Here is a 10,656-nt window from a genome sequence, read left to right on the forward strand (position 1 = left end):
AACATTTAGGTAAGCCATAGGTTGAGGATGTGAATAAACTGCATATATTGCTATGCAAAAGGCTCCTGACCAATTTTCTGGTTCGCCTGTATCTCTCTCAGGCACTTTGCTGTTTAAGGATGTATTATCTATGCTGTATAAGGTGAGGCAGGCAGCACTGCAAACCTGAGTGTATTAAAGGTAAATATCACAAGGTCAGAAGTACCAATTGCACTAATTAGTGCAATTCTGACTAAGAACAGTTACACGACTTTATTTTTAATGAGCACAAGGATTATGGGAATTTAGATAGAACAATAATCTATTTTTATCATGCGTTTTGTAAGCTCAGAAGATGAGTCAGGAGTAAGCTGTATAGTTAGTAAGGCAAGAGCTGTAGCTAAATGAACAAAACTGCAGGAACAAAAAATTCCTTTCTCTGCAGCGCTGTGGGAAGCTAGGAAGCCTCCAGGTTATGACAATAACCCTTACTTGATATCAAAAGGCTGCATTATAGTGACAAGGTAACACACAAGTGTGACACCCACCTAAGAAATTTAGTAAAATAACCGATTTTTTTAACCCTTCAGTGTCTGTAAATCATGAGGGAAAGAAAATATATTTTGCTAACAGTTAACTAATTCCTTCTAACTGAAGCATCATCTGCTACTGAAGATTAAGAAGGCTAAAGGTAGAAAAACAAGCAAACAAAAAACCCAGCAACAATAAAAAAGGAAACAGTAGAGAATTGCTGCTTTTCAACTGATCGGTCTTCCTGTATGTCTCAAACTTGCAAACGGGCTATGAAGCTAATGTTTTAACTTGTTCAGGGATTCTTTCAAGACAGTTCATCGTTGTAAGGAATAAGAGAGGCCTAACCTGTATGTTGGCTAATTCTGTTGTAATTACTGTGTATGGCACTAAACGAGAGACCGCTCTAAGGCGGTGCCACGTGGTAGCTCATGAACTGCAGAGTGAAGCTAAACCAGAGCAAACCCAAGCGCCAAGGCTCCTGTGCCTGAACCTGACAACGCATGGCTTGTGATACAGCTGGGAACCCGTTSCTGGCTCTTGGTAATGCGTCTCATCGTGCCTGGGGTGGCATTCATTTTGATTCTTATTGTGTTGTAATCATTATAATCGCAAGAGTGACACTGTGATTTTTGTGAAGGGATTTAATGTTGTTAATCCAAAATGCTTTATTTAACACCCATATCCTTCTGAATCAAATTAACACCAGGATTCAAGATAGTACTTGGATTTTATTTTCCCAGAAAGACTATGGTCTTTAAATTAAAAAAAACAACAACAAAATCTTTGAAACAGGAGCCTACATTTTTAGATCACTGCTGTCAAGGTATTCCTCAGAGACAAAGTTGTGTTACTCCAGACCTATTATTGCGATTGATAATTGATACATAGGACTTCATTAACAGATAGTAATAAGGCGCATGCAGTAGTCTGGGGTATGTGTTCGTATAAGGAGTAGGGGTCGATTTACATGTTTTTGCAAAATATATGTTTGCTGTATAGAAAGGCTTCACACTGAGATTTGCATGCTGACTTACTGCCAATAATTAAATCAAACATAGGCGATGATATCTCCCTTTTGCTAGAAAGACATCTGCTTTTTTGAAAAGCTGAAAGCAGACAAAAGCTCAGCAGTGGGAAAATCAAAACAAGTTTCTACATCTTGAGAGACAGGAAAGGGGACTTATGGTGTTTAAATGATCATTAAATCCTGTTCAGAAGATGGTGGAGATAGAAACAGGGCACCTCTGCAAATGCAGTCCAGCAAGGAAAGTATACACGAGGTTAAGTGGGTAGGCTCAGCACCTATAGTTTGTCAGATTAATACCCCTCCCTTGAAAGGATGTCTTCTCTATTGGATTAAGAAAAGTAAGTGTGATTTTTCCTCCTGTCTGCTACCTATCTCTTTATAAAACTTTTCTCACTTAATTTGCTTTTGTCCCCACTTAACCAAAGCTACSTGTGTTTTTAGAATGACTGGATGACATCAGGGCACTGTCTCCTTGGAGATGTGATGATTCAAAAAACCAGAGCGCTCTGGTAGATCCTGTCGTTTCACCACATTTTTCCGGGGGGTTGAGAGGATGATGAAGGGTACCCCCACTGTGCCATGTGAGCTGGCTGAATAATTTGTAGCCCACACATTGGTGTGGCAAAATATTTTCTGGTCATTAATCTTATGGCGTGAATCCCAGTATACTAGAGGAATTTATAGAATGGTTTACATTTTAATCCTTTTTTTAGATTTTACCACCTTTTTAGATGAGACTCAGGCCAGGATCCTTCCTATATCAGAGCACACCATTAATAGTAGAAAAAGCTAAAACTGGGTCTGATTTGAATTGTGCTGCTCTTTCCTCAGCATATGATAAGTCAAGCAAATCCCTGCAGAACCATAAACTGGGTGATTTAACATTCCGATTGCTATTTCATGCCCAGGATCCTGTTTTCCATTTAGAATAGAAAGCCTGGGAACACACAGAAAGTAAAGTTGTGTGTGCAGGATCAAGTGAAGGCTTCGGCCATGCAGGAGACCTTGGTCTGCCTGCTGCCCCTTGTCTGTGCTTTGTGCTCTGAACAAAGAGTCACCCCAAACACCGTTGTCCAGGCCAGTCTGCGGGAGGCTCTTGACTCTTGGCAAAGTCTGCAGTTCCTTTAAGATGCTAATTGCCTCCAATAAGTGCATCCCAAATGTTAGATCCTTCTGGAAATTAGCTACCCTATCTGCAGAGAAACCTGCTACTTCTATCCATTTTTCATTTGAAGGTTGAGGAATGTCTCTAAGATAGGGGCTAGTAGCCACCAGCTGCGCCTGGATCATCTAACACCTTACTACAGTGCAGAATGACAGTATCACCCAGCATGCTGTGGTCCTGTGGGGGCTCTGCTAGCTCAGTGCTTCAGGGTACTGAATATCCTTCTTCCAACCTGTATCATCAGTGGAAGACTCTGGTGTTGAACTATCAGAGTCCCTCATCCCATTAAAAAGAATAAGAGGTTATGACATCTGTGCTGAGATTTTGGACTAGACACGCTTGTTATTTCAAAAGACACATCAGACTCAAACTGTTTGCTGTTACTAGTTTTCTCCAGTGATGCAGCAGGCTACTAATTACGTTATGTTCACCTGATCTGTGGTAGTTATCAGGTATTTGCTAAACTGACTATCAGCTGGATCTATTACGAAAGCCTGGGCTTGTGCGGTATTAGCTTAGCATCTACAGTGCTTGTGATAATCCAGATGGAAATTTCCCAGACCAATAGCTATGAGACCTTGAGCTTGGGCTCAAGGGATGACTGAGAGTTTTTACAATAAATGTTACAGCTAAATAGCCAGCAAGAAGCTGCTCTCTCATTAGCCTCATTTTCTCCCCGTCCATGTGCTTTCCCAGAGCTGAGGCAGAACTCTGCTGACAGAAACCTCTCCGGGTTTTTAGCTAGTAACGGCTCGTGCTTAAGCATTACATAAGGAGAAAGCTCACTTACTTATCTCAGGACTGCACCACATAATGCAGAAAGTGAAGAGATGGGAAGGTACTTCTCTTCAGTCATGTCACATAGCTACAAGAAAGTCCTAGAAGGATACCTAGCAATTTCAATTTGCTTTAACATTTGCCAACAGTAAAAGAGGAAAGAGAAGGGAGTAAGTGCATATGTGGTAAAATTAAAAAGAAAAGTGTCATGTACAGCTTTTCAGTTTAAGGTGATGAGTAAACATGTGAGGGATGCAATATATTTTTGCACTGCAGTGGAAAGTCTTGTCTTCCTGCTTTATAAAAGCTTTTTTTTTTTTGTCATTTTTATTTTAAGTCAGTAGGAAACTAGGACTAGCATTACTTATGTATAGAGTAAATGTTAGGGCTAGCAAACATGTTAAAGTTTCATTCCCGGTTTATATTGCATAATGACTTTCTCAACAGGAGATGCGTCGGGGGAATGAATTTAAAAGCTAACCTCTGTGGCTGCAGTCAGGACACCTAGTTGCCTAACTTGCGTGAGATGCCCTCTGGAAGAGTATTGCTCAGACACAGTCGGTCTCTGAGAAGATTCAAACACAGTAGATCAAAGTAAGCTACAGTATACCTCACTGGGTAGTGTCTGGAAACCAGTCTGCAATCCATTCCTCACAGTATGTGCAGCCAGTGGAAGGCACTCTCTGAGGCCGGCTGCTCTCACCCATGGCTTTTCTACCTGCAGTACAGATAACCCCCAAATTCCCCACTGGCTGGGAGTACTGAGGGCTCTGATTCATGGTCTTTACCTGACTTATCTGTGGCAAATGAGTTTACTACTGCACCTATCAGCCTCTATGCTGATGGTGATTGTGTTAAAAAGCTGTAAATAGGCACTACGCCTTCAAATGTTGCTTTCAGAGTGTGGCATGTTAACTGGAAAGGGCACTAATCAATATTAATACTGATTTGTCTTACTGCACCAAGCCAAAAACTGAGGTGGTAATGGCCCCTGTGAGATCTAACTGCACTGTTCAAAGATGTTGCCACCTGCAGAGCTAGAGGAGGGTAACTTTCTCTGCTGTCCTAATTAAATCTGGGTGGGATCATGAACCAACACCTTGATGCAATGGTTTTAACCATTTTATCACCCAACTCAGCTCAGGTCTAGGCAACCTGATGATTAAAGTGCCAATAGCCTTGTTTGTACCAGTGCTCCCATCATCATTACCACCTCRGTGGAATTGTGCCAAAATTAAGGGAAGAAGAAAATTGCAGAGAAGATAAAACAGACTATAGGACAAGGCTCTGGTGAGCTCACTGCTAAAGATTAGTAAGGTTATGCCACTGTGGTCAGTACTTTCCTTTATGGGTTGCTCATCCAGCAGCAAATTAAATTCTCCTGCCTGCCCTCTTTTGAACTGTTGCTTGCTAGGGGACCACAGTGTTTGTACTACAGTGTGTCTCTTGCTGCCTTTTACTCTTTTCTGACATATACACCTTACTCTTAACTTGTTCTCTCCACAAGTCCTAAGAAAAATAATTATTTGGTTGAGGCAGTCAATTTGAACATCAGAGATAGGAAACAGCTTTGTAGAAATTATTATGTGCAGGCTTACAACAGTTTAGTTAAAACTGTTTCAAGTGTGTGGAAACACTCTTATTTTGCTCTGAGATATGTGGTCCAGTGTTCCTACTAACTCTCCAAAGGCACTGGCTGTACTGTTATAAGACATGTATCTTTACTTGAAATGGTGCTATTGCGCAGCTCTGCATGTAGACCAATTTCGCCCTCTTCTCTCCTACTTCTGTTAGTGCAGAAGTAACACCAAGAGTTAAGAGTTCTTAAAATGGTATAATAACCTGCTCTGACAAATTATGTCAAGCTTTGAAAAAGGCTTAGTGTAAGGAAGCAGGGATGAACTCTTTCTTGCTTTTAGCGAGAATTGGAACATTGTCTTAAGAAAATCAGGTCATCTGCTCCTTGGACCAATATTCCTGGGGGTGTCTTTTCACATCTCCGATGCACTGTGTTACCAGGAATGTTCATCCCTGTTAGTGTATGCCTCTCATCCTGACTGAGCAGTGCATGCTGATAGGTACTGCGGATGAAGCACCCTTATGTAATTGTGCTTGTGCTGCAGACATTGAGACTCTCATGACATAACAGATCCTGTATTAAAGACAAAAGCAGCTTTATTCTAAGTATTATTGCTAATGTGTACAGACCTAAACATGAGCAGATGCACTGCTGCTACATGAAATGTTATGCCACATTAATAGTTTTCAATTAAAAAAAAATCTATTAATTGGTTTATAGAAAACAATGACATCTTCGTGCCTGAAGATTTTGTAGATTAATATCTATGATGTTAAAAAGTCAATATTAGATAATTGTAAGATGTACATTAAGCAACATATTTTGACCTTGACTACTCAGACCTCAATTACCCAGCCCTTCCGGTTATTATAAAAGGGGTCGGGTCCTCTGATGTCTACTAATTAAAATTAAAAATGAAAGTGCTCCCAATTTATCTGAAACCTCAAAACATATTTAATAACCCTACAGAGAGTCAGAGACCAAAAACGTGAAGAGGGGTGGGGAAAAAAAAAGGAAATGAAAGGTCCAATTCATGAGAGTACTATTGATTTTGTCACTGAAATCTTGGAGGCCACTTCAATATTTAAAGCAACACATGAAGCCTCACAGTCAGACTGCAGGACTGGCACTGTCAGAGACTTAGGAGCCATGCCCCTCTGGCCTACCAAGTGACTTTGCCTCCCTGTGCTTTGGTTTTCTTCTCTTAATAATATTGACATTTGCATAGATCTGCTGCTGACTAGTTTCATATATGCAAGTATCTTGCTGTGTCAAGGGCTCCGTTCTTTACTGTTTGCTTAAACTCTTCTTTCTGTATATTCTTTGTTTGCTTGCATTTCTGCTTGCTATAGACTTGTCTGATGCACTGTCCCAGTTTAAGGGCATAAWCACATAAACCTTTCTGTTCTAGTTTACAGTCTTTATAAAATTACAGATCCAAGCTCTTCATTACTGCCCCTCTTCTGTAGATTATTGTCCCTGCATGTGAAATGCCTTAAAGGACTGTGTGAACACTCATCTATTTCATTAAAAAAAATAATATAGGCTGCAATTCAGTGAGGAAACCAGCCAATCTGAGAGTTGATTCAGTTCACTAAGCCGACAAAAACCTTACGCCCAACCAAACCAAAACTAATAGTTTTCTGCCAGCCCAATAAGCTGAATGAGCTTGTGGAGGGATCAAACAAACACTAGAGATAGCAGGAAAAAAATGGCAGGAGTATGSGGAGAGGAGGGCAGGAGGCAGGGCTGAGCTGTTACGTGGTTCAGCCCACAGGGCACACGCAGCCTGCAGCTGGCTCTGCCTGAGCCCCGTCCCCAGAAACTCTTGGGGGTGAAGACTCTCACTCTTTATGCCACAGTAACTCAATTCCTAGTGATTATATACCCTAAACAACTGTTCAATTTAAGTAACATCTACAGGGAAATTGCAGAGGTTAGGTGACAGGTCAGTGTGTCTGGTTTGATGTGACCAATATGACTTTCATCTCATAAACACAGGACTAAGGACACAATTTTAAGTGGGATTTAAATTTACTTGGGCTCCTACTCCTTACAGTACATCTCCTAGGCTTTCTCTCTCCCTGTGGTAAGCCCCATGCTACCATATGCTGTGTGTCCTCAAATCTCACTGACACCTTATGCTTGCTCTACATTTCAAGTCGTTGTGCTTTAATTATCACTGCAGTGCACCAGTGCTAATGTTGCAGTATTGATCTGGATATGTTCTGGCTACCTGTGAAAATGTCTCCTTCAGAGAGCTGGAGAGGACTTTTTATTTCAATGATTCATTTTTAAAATTGGTTTAACCTTGTTATCTTCTTGAGTGCTACCTAGTGTTCCCTAAGCAGAGGCAAATTTCTCCATAGGGATAAGCAGGAATTTTTACAACCTCTGTTTAGAAATACACTGCCTTTCTGCTCAGTAACATCCTCAGGTATGCCTTCTATACCAGCTGTGAGTACTAGAGAACTTTGCTATTTTTCACATGTAGTTTAACCACAGACAGCTAAAGCAGAAGTTTTCAGCTGCATTTTTGATTTCAAGAATCAGACCTTTCAGGGAACTGGCTAAGCTGTCCATGTAAGCCAACATGCAACCAGATTGACTGACTCCCTAGGAACATGCAGAGTTCAGTGATCTGTACCACTGAGAAGCTCACAGCAAATGGTCATGCTGTAACTGAAGTCATTGAATTAAAGCTGTGGGTTTAGTGCAGCGCAGTCCAGCACATCTTAAGCAGAAGAATTTGGAGCCACTCCTTGTTAATTAGGAATCATATAACAACCTTATAGCGTGTTTTTCTATTAAAAACATTAGGAGAGGACTGTAGGGAAAAGAAATGTATTTTACAAGACCAGATCAAATGAATAATAAAAGATAGTGCCTCTTCCTACAATCTTGCTTGGCTTATATCCTTGTAGTTATAATGACCTATAGAAAGTTAAGAATCCATTTTTAGCTTCTTTAACACAGTACATAGAAGCAAAGCATGAAACTCCCAGGAAGTGTGCTGTAGGGTATGTCTAAGCTGAACATATGTGGAAGTCATTGAAAGGCAATATTTGATAGACACATTAATGTAAGAGGAACAGGAAATTATAGCGATTTGTATCCACTGAAGTTCAGGACAAAGCTCTAACCTCAGTTTAAACTGTGCCTCAGTCCTGTGTATCTGAGGTGAGTCATTGGTCACATCCAGCTGGACACACTGACCTGTCACTTAACCTTCATAAACAACATTTGTACACTGATGCTTGAGATAACTAAGATCTTTACTGCTATGGCCCTTTTACAGTTACGTTACTCTCTTCTGTCCTATATATAGCTGTAGGCCTTCCTGGGTCTCTGTGTTAGCTTAGGTAAAAGCACACTCCTGCTATTAAAACCATTTTAATGGCGCTGGGGGTCAGTGTCTGATAGAGATTCAATGCTTCAGAACCCTCAGAAAAAAACTGAACTTACTTACTTCTGACCTCCATGTCAATGCCAAGTACTGAAAGTACAAATGCACCATACTATCATTCTCCTAAACAGTAAGATATGTTAAAATAACTATTTAGTCTGTCTGGAATTAGCTGGGCCAAAGGACAGGCTTTTTCTTTTCTTTTTACCTACAATTTTTCATCAACCTGTGGCTTAATGGGAAACTGCTCTTAAGACTAAATAGCTATATTAAATTGTAATAGGACAGCTCTAAAATTATGACTGATACTTCATGTTTGCAGGACATTAGAAATGTAGTTTATCTATATGACATTTTAAATTATGAAATTTATAGACAAAAATGTGTTCTCCATCCACTCTATCATATTAGCAATTTACAATAAAATATGCCATAGGGATGTTGGATTATCCCCAAACCRAAAGGTTTTAAAATCTAAAATGATCATGTTAAGATATGATATTCTGAAATGCTTATTTAGGACATGAAAAGGATTCAGCCCTGTAGTGGCAACACAGGGAAATTATCTTTAAAACATGAAAATACCCTTTTAGTATTGTATTACATTTTATTACCATAAAGCAGAAGGTTGTCTGGGAGTCTTAATGTTGCATTTCCATCCCACACATTAGGGATGGGAGAAACATTCCCAGTTTCCTAAGGAAATAAGGTTTTTGTTGTCGATCTGCTTGTTGTTCCCCTCTTTGATAGCTTTCAGACCTATTGGCCAGATTCAGCTACATTTAAATCAAGTAGAAGTCTTAAATACAATACTAAGAGGGTTTTTTTGTTTGTGTGTGAAAACTGGTAGTTGCATGGAGGACAGACTTCCTAGCTTAGTGGCCCTCAGGAGAAAAAAGTAGGCAGAATTCAGACATTTTATATAATTTGGTCAGCTGGTCAGTCTATGGATGGCTGCACAGTAATCACTGCACATGCTGACTTCGCCCAGTGGGCATTTTGGGGGAACGTGAAACCAAACTACGATTACGTAGGGGGAAGCAGGGTTTAGGAGAAATCTAATCTGTAAGAATCCAACATCCATTAGCTCTGCTGCTCATAAAAAGACTTGATAAAGTCTAAGATCATCTCCTACACTTCTTTGGAGAATAGTTCTTGGCTTGTGCAATAAATTACCACATGATAAATGTATGAAAATTTTAATAATGAAAGTGTCTTGCTCTTTTATAGTGCAACCCATCAAAAGATCAAAATCTCGATCTTTACCTGTCTCCTGTGAGGTTGGTAGCAGTGCTCATTTTATTTCAGAGGAAAGTGGCACACAGCTGCTGTGGCTCACCTGCCCATGGCTACACAGGAAAAACAGCAGGGTTTCAGTAAAAACATGCCTCACAGTTTGTTAGAGCAGCATGTGGATAACACTGACATTCCTGTTGTCTTTGTTTAAAGGAAAGAAAGGACTTATTTAAATCTGAAGCTGGATAACTGTATTCTGGTTTTAGTCTACTGAAATAACATCTGCTACCTGGAAGTAGCAAATACGTTGCTTGTTAGACCAAGTAGGCAATTCTGTTATTCTTGTAGCAGTAAAGTTTATGGACACTCCAAGCCCTGAAATAGGATTCCTGTTTTCTGAAACTTTTCAGTAACTGACTTAAGTGATTTTTATAAATTGACACCAGTGGTGTCTGTTTTTATAACTATACTGGCTTCAATGCACTGATACCAGTGTTAGAAAGAATGGAATTGTGCGTATTTTAAAATAAACCTCTAATATTTTTTCTTATCTATATACACAGAATGCATCCTTTCATCGCCATTTGTTTTGGGCATTGCTAGTGGAAAAAGAGCCAGAAGGAATGATAAAATGCTTTCCTAACTGTTTCCTGATGGAAACAGCATTAGATATTCTCTGATTTCAGTTGAGGGGGTTCGACCACATGATCTCCAAAAATCCCTTCTGACAAAAACTATTCTACGACTCTGTCCTGGTCCTGTTTAGAAGGAATTGTCACTTCTGATGGACCTGTGAGTACATGCACTTTGTAGTCCCATGCTGATTGTTTTCTTGCTCCAAGGTGGAGCTGCAGTTCTGTGGGATGTAACGATCTTAGGGCTCTGGTACCCAAAACCTGGGGGAGTGAGGGGTAAAATCAGGACAGGATGACAGTGTTCATAGCAGAAATACC

This window comes from Apteryx rowi, unplaced genomic scaffold, assembly GCF_003343035.1.
Source record: "Apteryx rowi isolate R43461 unplaced genomic scaffold, aptRow1 scaffold_34, whole genome shotgun sequence".
Classification (NCBI taxonomy): Eukaryota; Metazoa; Chordata; class Aves; order Apterygiformes; family Apterygidae; genus Apteryx; species Apteryx rowi.